The 14,591-nt window shown below is 34.0% G+C and overlaps 1 pseudogene; it reads left to right on the forward strand.

Annotated features, from left to right (window-relative positions):
• Nucleotides 1-267: 267 nt before the first annotated feature.
• Nucleotides 268-837, forward strand: LOC740994 (ras-related protein Rap-1b-like; annotated as a pseudogene).
• The last annotated feature ends 13,754 nt before the right edge of the window (nt 838-14,591 follow it).

Below are 14,591 nucleotides of genomic sequence, written 5' to 3' on the forward strand. Positions count from 1 at the left end.
ATCTCAAATTATATCTCACTACAGAGATACAATTTAATCAAAGGTAGGAAGAAATGAAAACAAAGTAGAAACAAACATTTCTTTCTTTTCATATCCATTACAATTTTCTTAAGAAATCTCGAGACTTATAGAGCCAAGTGAGTAAACCAGCCAGCGGTCTGCAGTGGCAGGACCATGGTGGCACCATCAAGAGGGAGTGCGGGGTGAAACTGGCTGCGGGGACCCAGTGACTGGATGGCAGGTATTAGGTTTTGACAAGTTTGTATCATGCACAAGTATAAGCTAGTCATTCTTGGCTCAGGAGGCGTTGGAAAGTCTGCTCTGCCTTTACAATTTATCCAAGGAAATTATGTTGAAAATTATGATCCTGCGATAGAAGACTCGTACAGAAAGCAACTTGAAATAGATGCACAACAGTGTGTGCTTGAAATCTTGGATACCACAAAAACAGAAAAATCTTCAGCAATGAGGGATTTGTACATGCAAAATAAACAAGGCTTTGCATTAGTTTATTTCATCATAGCACAGTTCACATTTAATGATTTTCAAGATCTAAGAGAAAAGATTCTTCAAGTTAAAGACATTGATGATGTTCCAATGATTCTGGTCGGTAATAATTGTGACTTGGAAGATGAAAGAGTTGTAGAAAAGGAACAAAGTCAAAATCTAGCAAGAGAGTGGGCCAACACTGCATTCTTATAATCTTCTTCAAAATTACAAGTACATGTTAATTAGCTATTTTATTACCCAGTGCAACAAATTAACAGAAAAACTCTAGTACCTGGGAGGCTTGGAAAAAGTCATGTCAGCTTGTTTAATATACTAAATGCCTTGTAGCTCTGAGCTAAGTCTGAAGAACTGTTGCCCGACTCAACAGTGCATTCCAACTTTGTTAAACCTACCAACATCTTAGACTTTCCTATTGTGGTGTCCCTTAAGAGATGGATGAAAGTTCCTATATCAGTTTGCAAATTCTTATCATTTTTCAGTATCACAGGTTAGATTTCTACTCATATAATAGTCCTAAGTATGCAGCTGGTAAAATCAGATCTATATCAAATATTATGTTAGAGACATTCTTCATCCACCAATGTGGTAAATGTATGAAAATGGTGTGCTGCATCCTTTAACATGTCCCATACTCTGTATTGAAGAGTACAATAATGTAAATCCTAAAAACACCATTACTTTAGCATAATAAAAGAAAGTCCAAAGAGCTCCTATAAAGACTACTCTAGATAACTTTCCTTCTTTGATACTTGTAGCTTATTGTAATTTTCAAAAATAAATTCAAGGTCTTTATCATTGTATTGTCCAAAATAAGCACTTTGATTAACATAGATATAAAGTTTTATAATTTTTTTTTAAACTGTGGAGTCAGTAATCTTGTCTTTAAAATATGGTAGTCCCATCAGTATAATGTCTTAAAGATGTTGCCTTTCATATCTGTTGGGAAGGAAATGTTGAGACTTTTTGAATCTCTTACTATATGTTTGCTTTTTTGTTTACCTAGTGAACAATGTTTATACTTTTATGGAGAGTAGGGGTCTACAACAAGAAGTATATATTTTCAAGCAATTATTTAATGATTTCACATTTTTTGTAAATCATTTCAGGCTTCTACAGCTATAGATTCTCATTGTGAATCCCTTATTTGCTCATGCATAAGTGTATTTGCAATACCAAATATATAGGTTTAGTATTTTTGCCTGTTAGTGATTGTATCACATATGTAATGTTTTGGTCGATATGTTAAATCAGGCTTGTTCAACTCGTGGCCTATAGGCCGCATGCAGTCCAGGATGGCTTTGAATGCAGCCAAACACAAATTTGTAAATGTTCTGAAAACATTATGAGAATGTTTGTGATTTATTTATTTATTTTTTTATTATTATTTTTTAGCTCGTCAGCTATTGCTAGTGTTATTGTATTTGATGTATGGCCCAAGACAATGTTTCTTTTTGCCATGTGGCCCAGGGAAACCAAAAGATTGGACACCCCTGTGTTAAATGATATATAAGTACTATGGATGCGAATGTGGGAAGTAATTTTATCATGTGTAAATGATCTCAAGGACCAACCTGCGTAACTGTTGCTGCTTTATTTACAATGCCTTGTTACTTTGTATGCATTAGCTTTTCGATGTAAAGACTGTGTCTCTGTCTATCAGGGAGCCACCGTATTTAAATTGACTAACCTAATGTTACAACTACTTTGAGGTGGCTAAATATAAACCAAAATCCCTAATTAAAGTGGTATCATGTTGTATGACTTATCATCAGTAGTTCAATGAATTTGGATTGCCATGTGAGGGTTTGGATTTTTTTTTTTAAAAAAGGAGAGAGATTTTGAGATTTATGTATCTCTTTTACCATAGGAAGGAATAACCATTGTAGACCTATTCAGAAACACATGTGTCTATGTGTGTGTGTGTATTCACTCATGTAAGTCAGTGGCAGAGACCAAACAATGAGTGGTTGATAGAATATGAGTTGATTCAGTCATTCTTTATAATCTATGCCTAGAAAAATCACAACTGTCAAGAGCATTGGATAATTGGAAGAGCAGGAAAGGACAAACTCTTCTAGGGAAAACTTAGGAGGCTAGTTAGATATTCCTTCTTATTTTTTTCCTAGGGATAATCCTAACTGCAAAATTTAAAAACAAGATGTATATTTTCCCATTTTCTATGTTAGTCTCATTAATAGAGTGGTACACTTCTCCCATAGAAAGGAAACTGTATGTTTCAATGACAATATGCTTTTAAATAGAGTGAGAATTAAGCTATTAAAAGCAATTTGGTAGATCTATTTATGTGTTTCTGCTGATTTTTTCATACCTGAGTATAGATGTAGAGGAAGCCCAACTATGGTTGCCAAATAAAATAGAGGATGATCAGTTAAATTTGAATTTCACAGAAATAGCAAAGAAATTTTAGCATAACTGTGTCCCAAATATTACATGAAATATAATAATGCTTGAAAAAATAAATGTTGTTTATCTGAAGTTTAATTTTACCTGGAATCCCTGATTTTATTGCTAAATCTTATAAGCCCAGATCTAGGGCACTAAAAGCCTACCATGATGTCATCAATTGTGCATTGAGGGAGAAGGAAATAACTTAATGTCAGAGTGATCAGGTTATATTGAACAACTTCTCAAATTTAACTTTGATGAGTCTAGCGTAGAGGGATCTACAATTGAGATTTTATAAAAATCTATTCTTGACTTATAGAAATATTATTAACCAGGTATATTTCTAATTAAGAATTTCACTTCAGTGACTATGTATAGTAACTGCCAATACATTTATAGTTCTATTTATCTATCTATAAGAACTCATACCTTTCTTGCTAACACAAAAAGTAGGAAAGTTTCCTTCACATTAAACTATAGTGTTTTTTGGACTAGGTTATTTGAGCATTATAAAGAAACTTTGTAATTTAGTTGGTTTTCATTTGGATGATTTTACAATTTTTTAGAAAAGTGAAGAATGCATCAAGATATGATATCTTATTGAGGTTTTTTTGTCATTTCATTTGATGTTTGGAAGATGGTACTATTTGGCTCTGTTGAGCACTATGTATTCTTTCTGCTATGATTATAAACTTTAATCTCTTATGATTAGACTGAAAAGAGAGTAACAGGCTCAGGTTTATCCTTTAAGTTGTCTAGTTTAAACAACTTTTCAAAGATTTCTTTTGATGAATGTATTATTCACAAAGTAAGATAAATGTGAATGCTTAATAAATGGATTCATTGATTAATAAATCAACTAGTGAATATATTAACAGTCTGTTTTAAATCAAGGGTAGTATGAAGTGGTTACTATTTATAAATAAGGAGTATTTGTAATTCTTATCTGTAAAACTTCAATGTGCCAAGAACTCTTCTAGACATTGAAGATACAACAAAGAAAGGAACAGAAAATTATCTGCCTTTGTGGAGGCTATCTTTTAAAGTGAGTGTCAGACTATGAATAATATAGATGGATAAAATAAATAAATAAAATGCGCAGTATATCAGTGGGAGAGAAGTGCAATAAGAGGAAACATAAATCAAAGAAGGAAGATAAGGAATGCAGGGAGAAGTGAGTACTCAGTTTTAAATTGAAGAGGGAATGACTCACTGAGAAGATGACAAATGAACTAAGACTTGCAAAGTGTGAAGCAACATTTGGGCAGAAAGAACAGTATGTGCAAATTTCCATGGTGCAAGAATGCCTGCAGTGTCCTAGGGACAAAAAAGGAGGCCAATAAGGTTAAAATAGAGTAAGTTTGATGAGAGTCTTTAAAGTCATTGGAAGAGAAAAGCATGCTGCTTATTGTACAAGGCATTAGTTGAATTATCTACATGAATATTAGAAACACCAAGAAAGATAATATCAGTGCTAATGGAGAAATACAGTCACCAAGAAACTTAAAGATCCTAGGAATACCAGAAAGTGCTTAAGGATTGTTAGATGACTTCAAGATAAAGGGTAGTGTTTTAATGATATTTTACTCAACTGCAGACCCAGTGGTCTCTAAAGTGTTGGTGACAAAACAACCATCATTTCGGCAAGCTGGACAGGACAGGCAATTTTTCCTTGGAAGAGGAATGTAGGAGAAATTTCTCAAAAGACATAAAATACTTAGGGGATTTGAATGGTTCTGGCAGGCAAAGTAGAAAGTTTCCAGTGCTCCAAAGAGGTGAGGGATGGAACAGACAAGGCAGTGTGGCAAGGGATTCTGGGTATGACGAAAGGATTGAAGTCTTGTATTTTCTTATGAAGATGAATGAATGATCAGAAACAGAGGCAAAGGGTGCAATGATATTTGTGCTGATAGAACCAAGGCAGATAATGATTGCGAAGCTGTTAATGTTAGGGGAATATTAGGGTACCACCAGAATCTTACAGAGTTCCAGGGCTCCTCCTGGATGTGTGCCGTGGGGATAATAAAGGCCAGCAAAGAAGCGGCCTCTGAGGCTGCCAACTGACATCTCCAGAGGTGAATCAGAACCAATAACACAGTCTGCCATGTTGAACACTTAAGTTTTTTATTTAACACTTATTGTAGAAACTAAAATTTGTGTTTCTTGGCATTCACTTTCAGGATTATGAATCTATTAACATATTATGTTATTTTAAAAAATTAATAGATACCTTAATATATCTACCTTGGAATAATACAATAGAGGAAGAGTACACCATTTTAGTTAGCCACAAGAAAGTAGATGTAAGAAATATTTCTGCATGTGTGCATGTGTTTGTGTCTGTGTGTTTGTGCATCTGTGCATATGTCTATATACAAATACATACTAATACCATTTACATTTATATGTATGTTTATTTATGGGGAGATATATACATGCATATATATATATGATACAATATGCAGAAGGGGAAAAATATACCAGAAAGCCATACAGAAAGAAATGTCTTTTCATCAAAACTTAGAACTCTGTCTACTGACTCTTTGGTTAATCCAACCTTGATTATATTCAGAACAAATATAATTTTCAAAGATAAATTCTGGAGATTTAATTGCCACTGTTCCCTCTTACTACAATGGCTACACACAAGTTGATTATATTTTATTTTTCCCTTGTTTGAACAAACTTATCTTGAGAAGTCATTAAAACAAGCTTGATACATCATGCTAAACTGTAACATCAAGGATTTTATGCAGGTATTATTATATTTGCATAATGGATTCTCTTTAAATTGGTTGCAGAAACATTTATTACCTAGGGCTTCTATTATAGCAAAGTATAATGTACCACACTAAAAACATTGATTCCCATCTGGTTTAGAGATTGCCAAATGGTATAATGATATGTGTGCTCTAGAAGATTTAGAAAGGATATTATATGGCTTGAAAGACACTTCGCTTTATAGGTTTCAGCAGGAACATGATTCCTAGAACTTACTTACAAGGTCCTAATCTTATTTATAACTTACTGGGAAATACATTTTTTCTTAACCTTTATGTTTCAAAAGAAATATCTACATGTTACCTTAGTGGCCTTTAAGAGCAGCTAGGGATTTTCCTGTTAGTAGTTTAAGAAAAGAACGAATATAGCAATTAAGCTGCATGTCTCATTTCATGGGCATACTGTGTGACCCCAGGCAATAGAGTAAATGTTATTATTCAAAAGAAAGTCATGTGAACCGAAGACTTTTTAAAAAACCACGGACATATGTTTGTGGTAAAGCTAAACAATAAATAAGTTGCCTACAAGTAAGCACAGTTCATGCAAATACATGAGTAGGTAATTTGGTTACACATCAAATTCTAAGAAGCTCTTTCTTCTAGCCAACTGAAACTGATTTTCACCCAGTGACTTTAAGTCAAGGAAGTCAATTGATTTTAAGACTCTGCTGAGAAGATGCTGATTCCTTATTTTTTTAAACTAAAATGAAAAAGGAAATTGACCTTCATTTTTTCCATTTCACATTCTGAATTCTCCCTCTTCACCTATTCTATCAAATCTTCTTTCAGAGGAATAGATGTCTCCTCCCTGCTCCTTCCTTCACACCTTTTTCATCCATGATTCACAGATCTATAGTACCCAACTATGTGTCAGAGTTAAAATATAACCTCTCAGACCTCAAGAATCTCTCCTAAGTGAGAAAAGGACTAGTAATCATTTCCATTTACATATCCTGCTAGATTATCAAAGCTGACTGCAAGAGGTCCGTTCTCTTACCTGTTTCCTTCACCAACTGATCAAAATTAGATTCTTTTACTCATTCTTTTACTTTTATGACTACATCTCCATATTATTGTTCCAGAAAGATAAGCCTAAAATCTTAATCTTTGACTCTTCACTGTTCTCTTATACTAAATTAGTTATCAAGTTAATTCAAGATTACTGACATATTATTAGTTTAAAACTTTCATTACACATGATTACCTTTTCACTGCCATTGCATTGCTTTAGGTTCTCAGAACTTATAACCACTTATCTTAAATATATTATAATTTCTTAACTGGTAGGCCTAATCTCATACTCTTCAAGTTTGTAACTGTCCTATACAACATATCTAGCTGTTTTCTACTCCTTCATAACTATACTTATCTGCTTATTTCCTATTGTTTATTTTCTACATTCTGCATTATCTACCTGTGTCTGGCAGTAAGGCTCTTCAAAAATCTGATTTTCTTTCACTTTTTCTAGTTCTATCTAACAATATTTCTTTACTTATCTTCAGCATTGATGTGACGTTAGATTACTCACACTGGGATTAGATACCATTGCTATTTTCTGTATATTCCTTTGCCTTATCGACTCTTTAATGGAATACCTTAAAAAAACTACACATTCTATAAGGCCCAAATTAAAGATTACTTCTTAAATACAGCCATTCCTGAACAATCTCCTGAACATTTTTCCCTTATTCAACCTCTTTTTGTAGCATTTGTTATACACTAGGTGGCTCAGTAGGAGAAAAACTGTGTACCTCCTTTTACATTCCAGACATTATGATACTCTCTGTGGACACACCAATAATATTCAAACATTACTTGTTCACAAGGAGCAAATATTTATTCCTAATTTTTAGGCTGTTTTGGGGAAAGAACTTCAGAATTCTAACATTTTGTAAATTATATGCCTTTATTAGGTACCAAACTAAAAAGTGGTAAATTAATTATGGATTTTCTTAAATCTATGTGTATTTTCTTTGTTTTATGACAAATTAGCTGAATTTAAAAATGATCCATACACAGTCAGACCCTAGAAAATCCAACCATATCCAAGCAATAAATTATATTTTCAATTGAATAAAAAATAAAACTTTGGTAAGGAGGCAAGACATTTATTTTGATTCTCACTTTTATTTTTAAATGAATATTATTTACTTCTAATTTGTAAATAAATAATTTTATAGGTAAAACACTCTGATTTTCTTTAAAGAACTAAAAATGTATTAAATTGGAGAGAGGGACAGCATTATAAGTTTTAAAATTAGAATAAAATATAATCTATTTTCAGGGGAAAATACAACTAAGGTAAAATTGGACTAATAATGCACAAACAGCCCCAATTAAACTTTTTTCCTACATTAACCTTTAAAAACATTCATTTCTCTAGATTTTGTTTTTCTAAATGTACTTTTTTTACTGCCAGTCAAAAGATTTTTTATGAGGACTTCCCAGGTTACCCTTTTTTGTTTTTTTAATATAAAAAGGAGTTCTGCAGAGTCCTAGCCCATAAAGTTCCAATTTTAAAAATGTAGACTAAGAATCTCAAATAAAAAATACAGCAGTAAAAATGTTATTAATTTATAGATGGTTGACATTTCATTTCTATTTTCATGGCAACAATGAAGGTAATATTTAAAGAACTACTCAATGTGATTGAGCTCTATGATGAATACGCTTATTCATTTTCATGCATATTTCAATCAGCATGAGGCCATCAGTCATCTGCAACTTAATACAGACCAGTAGCTTGCAATAGACTGATGCAGAGAACAACACAGTAGACAATCAACACTTTAAAACACCAAATAACATTAAAAAAAAGACTTAAGAGAATTGTCACGTTAACAATAACATGAGGAAGAAAACAATCTAAGGAGAAATGTAAACACACTAATATACGAGGGGATATTCAACAACTGCTTTGTCTTTTAGAGCAATGGCCAATTCTAAGTGCCAGAAAAGACTCAAAATTCTTTACAAAAGGACAAAAGATGTGTAATGAGAAACGGAGAAGCCAACAGAGATATTATTAATAATAGTTTCTTGATCTCAAAAAAATAGAAAGTTTTAGAGTCATATTTCCAAATAAGAAAAGGGAGCTATATACTAAATCCAATTGTCTGATTAACCCCTTCCCACTCCAGGATATTTCCTAAATTTTAAAATTATACAAATAAGGAGGCCAAGAAATCAATCAAAGTGCTGATAAAAATCCACGCAGATAGAATGGCAGTCTTGAAATGCTGCGAAGACAATACAGATTATTAGATTAGAGTCCAGGGATTCTGTGGGTGTGTTGGTGGGTGGGTGTCTTCATGAAATACCCCAAGGATCCAAGTACAAACCATCTTTCAATTAGTTCATGCCCTAATTAATGTTTCAGTTCACATTCTTCATTCATCTTTTTTAAGGCAATTTTTTTTCACTCAGTTTTAAGTTCAGAGTAAGGGAGGAAGGTACAGAAATTTCCTACATAGTTATTCCTCAAAGACCTAGAGGCAGAAATACCATTTGACTCAGCAATCTCACTACTGGGTATAAACCCAAAGGAATATAAATCATTCTGTTATAAAGATACATGCACAAGTATGTTCATTGCAGCACTATTTACAATATCAAAGGCATGGAATCAACCCAGATGCTCATTAACAGTAGACTGGATAAAGAAAATGTGGCACATATACATTATGGAATACTATACAGCCATAAAAAGGAAGGAGGTCATGTCCTTTTCAAGGACATAGATAGAGCTGGAAGCCATTATTCTTAGCAAACTAACGCAGGAACAGAAAACCAAACACCACATGTTCTCATAAGTGGGAGCTGAAAGATGAGAACACTTGTTCACATGTGGGAGAACGACACACACTTGGGCCTCTCAGGGTGGGAGCAGGGGGAGGGAGAGTATCAGAAAAAATAGCTAAGGGATTCTGGGCTTAATACCTAGGTGATGAGTTGACCTGTGTAACAAACCATCATGGCACACGTTTATCTATGTAACAAACCTGCACATCCTGCACATGTAGCCCAGAACTTAAAAGTTGAAGGAAAAACATTTTTCTATATACTCCCAGTCCCCACACGTGCATAGCCTACCCTATTATCAACACTTGTAAGAAGAAAGTGTGAACTTACTCTGTAGGTGGATAATATCACACATATAACATTTACAATATTTAAACACAATGTCAAACACTTAAGAAAAAATTATCAGGGGTAGAAAAATGCATAATATTTTTAAAGGAAAAAACTACATGTGATATAGATATTAGAGATACTTAGAGAAAAAATATGGAGAAAATAAACAACAAAATTTCTGTCAGACACTGGAATCTATATTAAATAATACAGAAATCTTAGAACAAATAATGTATTAACTGAAATTTAAAACTAAACAGATGAATATAACAGAATATTACACACACAGCAAGAAAGAGTAGCTTAATAAATTGTAAATTGAATTAATATAAAATTTTTGCCATGTTCAGTGACTCAGACCTTTAATCTCAGTACTTTGATGGGCCAAGGTGGGAGGATTACCTGAGCCCAGGAGTTTGAGACTAGCCTGGGCAACATAGCCAGGTCCTGTGCAATCCTGTCTCTACAATTTTTTTTTTTTTAATTAGCCAGGCAAGGTGGTGCACACCTGTGGTCCCAGCTACTTGGGAAGATTGATCGATTTAGGACAGTAGGTCAAGGCGGCAGTGAGCTGCATTAATTCCTCTACACTCTAGACTGGGTGACAGAGTAAGACCCTATCTCAAAAAAGAAATTACGTGTGTGTTTGTGTGTATGTGTGTGTGTGTGTGTGTGTTGTTTATAAATTTATAATATTCTAACTAGAAAGCAGAAAGAAAAATGGTAAAACACATCTAAAAATATTATTAGAAATCTAGATTTAAAGAGTTCATATCATTAGGTCAGCCTCACCCACGTGTCCTCCCAATCATAGTGTCAATTGACTTGGAACTTTAAGTAAAGCAGATTATTCTTTATCGTGTGGATGGGCCTCATCAAATTAGTTGAGAGTCTTAAGAGAAAAGACTGAGGTTTCTTGACGACAAAGCAATTCTGCTTGAGTACTGCAACATAGAAACCCTACTTGAGTTTCCAGCCTACTGTTCTTTGCTGTAGTTTTCAGACTCTATAGGGCAACATCAACTCTTTCCTGAATCTCCCACGTCAACCTGCCCCACATACTTCAAATTTACTAACACTCACAATTGGGCGAATCAATTACTGAAAACAAATCTCTTGGCTTATAGATATGTTTATTTACATTTATGTTTATGTATACTATTGGTTCCATTTTTCTGGAGAATCTAAATTAATACAAAAGTCAAAAGTTATTACTAAAACAGTATTTTAGAAGATGCAAATAAAATGGAATATTCCAAGTAAAAAAGTTTACTAAAATGGAAACAAAATATAAAAAAGAAGTTTGCAGTTGTCCTATATCTACTTTAGAAATTGGGTCTATACTCAAAACTATCTGCTGAAGAAAATTTTTGAATGTATTTGGTTTCACTAGCAATTTCTTTCAAAATTTTAAGTGTGAAATACTTAATGACTGCTTCCATAGGGTTATAATATGACCTATACAGTTTTAACCTAATAATGGGTGTTGTTTGAATCTACTAAGTTTGTGGTCATGTGTTATGCAGCAATCAAAAGCTAATATGTCATGCAAAATGTATACAGTCAGCTCTCTGTATTTGTGGGTTCCACATTCATGGATTCAATCAACTGTGAATAAAAAATATTTTTAAAGTAACAATACAACAATAAAATAAAAAATGAATAGAGTATAACAGATATTTACAATAACTATTTATATAGCATTTCCATTTTATTAGCATTATAAGTTATCTAGAGATGATTTAAGGTATATGGGAGGAAACGTACAGATTATATGTAAATACTGTGCCATTTTATATGAGGGACTTGAGCATCCTTGGATTTTGGTATCCACAGGAGGTTCTCAAGCCAATCCCCCACTGATATTGAGGAAGAACTATACTGTTATTCTAAGGAAAGCAGAGGTAGAACAGAATTTCTGTAGGAAAAAAATACTATAGCAAGCAAAACTTAGTGCTAAAATATTTTCCAATGAGATAAGTACTAGAAGAATGCTATCACCAGTGATCCCCAACCTTTTTGGCATGAGGGACCAGTTTCATGGAAGACAATTTTCCACAGATGTAGAGAGGGAGTATGGTTTCAGGATGAAACTATTCCACATCAGATCATCAGGCATTAGATTCTCATAAGGAGCATGCAACCTAGATCCCTCATATGCACAGTTCACAATAGGGTTTGCACTCCTATGGGAATCTAATGCTGCCACTGATCTGATAGGAGGCAGAGATCAGGTGGTAATGCTCACTGGCTCAAGGCTCACCTCCTGCTGTGCAACCCAGTTCTTAACCGGCCAAAGACTGGTATCGATAGCTTTGTGCTATCTACAAGTGATAAACATACATTTTCAATGGCTAAGCAATTCCACCCCTAGGTATTTACCGAAGAGAAATGTGTACACTATTCACCAAAGGCATATATAAGGATTCTTTTAGCAGCAGTTTACATAAAAATCCCATTAAAAAGAAAAAAGTTTATAAAATTTAGAATGGGTTTGTGCTTTGATAAATTCATAAAATGTAATACTATACCACTATGAACACAAATGAACTTGCTATATGCACTGCAATGAATAAATACCAAAAAAAGTAATTTTTAGCAAAACTCCAGCCACAAAATAATGCATATTGTATAATTTAGTTGTTACATGGTTCTAGGGCATAAGTTATTAAAAATGAGGATATTATTACCTTTTGAGAATAACAGTGAGTAGGAAGGAGAAGGAAGTCTTCTGAAATTAGGGTAATATGACTTTTTTGTGTATTGATTACACTAATTGGGTTCCATTTGTGAAAAGGATATATACCTGTAATTTGTGCACTCACTCATATTTATCTTCTTAAACAAATACATGAAAAACATAATTAGAACTGTAAATTATTTTTAAGTTATTTTATGCTTTTATAATATGAATATTTTGAAAGGAAGTTTGTGTTTATTTAATAAAATATAACAAAGAGCATAATTTAGAATGTGAAAAACAAAAATCCAACAATTAATGGTATTTTATATTACTAAAAGTTAACTAAATTTAAATTACTGTTTAAACATTAAGAATCACAGTATTTATAAAGTGAGGACATGAGAACTCATTATGGGGTGATGAAAATCTTCTATCTTACTGAAAATAAGAGTTACATGAGTATGATTATTACAAATTCATCAAATTATCTACTTCAGAGTTTTTTATTGTCTATTTGTAAATGTTACATTAAAAAGGACTGTAACAAAAAATTGAACTCCAGTTGGTAGGTCTGCTACTTTCAGGAGCTAATCATAATCCATAGACACAAATGACATAAATATGAATTTTGACAACCCAAAAGATTAAACTCAAAGAATACAATTCCAAAAAACATAATTTTGAAAGATATTCAAAACTTTTTTTACAGTTTTAAAACAGGATTTATTTGAGAAACATATAAAAACATGATAGAACCCTTCATAGGCTATTTCAAACAATAAAATTGGCAGTAGTAACATACATATTTTTAAAAGCATAAATATTTAGGTATACTAACGATAGTCAGATATAAGTCATGAACAGACAAGCTGAATTCATAAAAATAGGTCAAAAACACAATATATAAATGAATTTCACTATGGTTGATAATTGTGTGCCCCCCGCTTTTTAACTGCAGTCCTCAGAAATACCGCGACAGACAACGTAACTCTTTTGAGGAGTTAGATTTAAAAACCCACAAAGGGTCACCAATGTATATGCAGTCATCCAAAGAGCCAAGATATCAGAAAATTTTCTTTCACAAATGTAGATGAACAGAAAGTATCCAGGTCCCTTGGACCTGGCTGAATTCCACTTTTTCTAACCCATGGAGCCACCTTGCCCTGACAGTTAGCAAGAGGACAAGACTCACAGAACAAACACCACCGCCCCTCTGTCAGCAGGAAGCAGTTATAGAAGACTGACCTTTATCCATTTTCCCAAATAATTAGGGTCTTGGACTCTTGAAGGAGGAAATGTCGGAGTAGATAGTTACGAAGTCATGAGCAAGGCAGGAGAGCGCCCTTCGCCCCAACCAGGAGGGTCAGAAAACCATCAGGTGATGGTCAGGGAGTTGTTAAACTGTCTCTCTAAAATAATCATTTGTTGCAGCTGGTACCAGGGAAAGGCAGTCTCCCTGTAGATAGAAAACACCTGAATCTGCCGCTCATTAACTTCCCAATAAGATTTCAGGAGTTGGGCAAGTGGCGTCAAGCATGCACAAGAAGAGGTAAAATGGCAGAGGAATTTAACTGGTATATGACCTTCTCTAGGAACACCTGACTGGTAAGAGAAAAACACCTCAAACAACTTCAGGAAACACACTGTGTATGCGGCCCCTCCCAAGTGTTGACAAGCCACTGCGCAGGTGGACAGCCCAACCCGAGGGAAGAATTCGGGGAGAAGAGATGCAAGACCCAGAACAATGCCAACATATAAAACCCCAAGTCAAAAGTCAAACCACACACTTGAATCTCTCAAGTCGCTCACTTGGCCCTCTTCTGAGTGTACTATACTTCCTTTTGTTCCTGCTCTAAACTTTTTAATAAACTTTCACTCCTATTCTAAAACTTGCCCCGGTCTCTTCCTCTGCCTAATGCCACTTGGTCAAATCTTTCTTCTGAAGAGATGAGAATTGAGGTTGGCTGGGCACGGTGGCTCACGCCTGTAATCCCAGCACTTTGGGAGGCCAAGGTGGGTGCATCACGAGGTCAGGAGTTCAAGACTAGCCTGGCCAAGATGGTGAAACCCAGTCTCTA

Source organism: Pan troglodytes, chromosome 2 (genome assembly GCF_028858775.2).
Source record: "Pan troglodytes isolate AG18354 chromosome 2, NHGRI_mPanTro3-v2.0_pri, whole genome shotgun sequence".
NCBI classification, from domain to species: Eukaryota; Metazoa; Chordata; class Mammalia; order Primates; family Hominidae; genus Pan; species Pan troglodytes.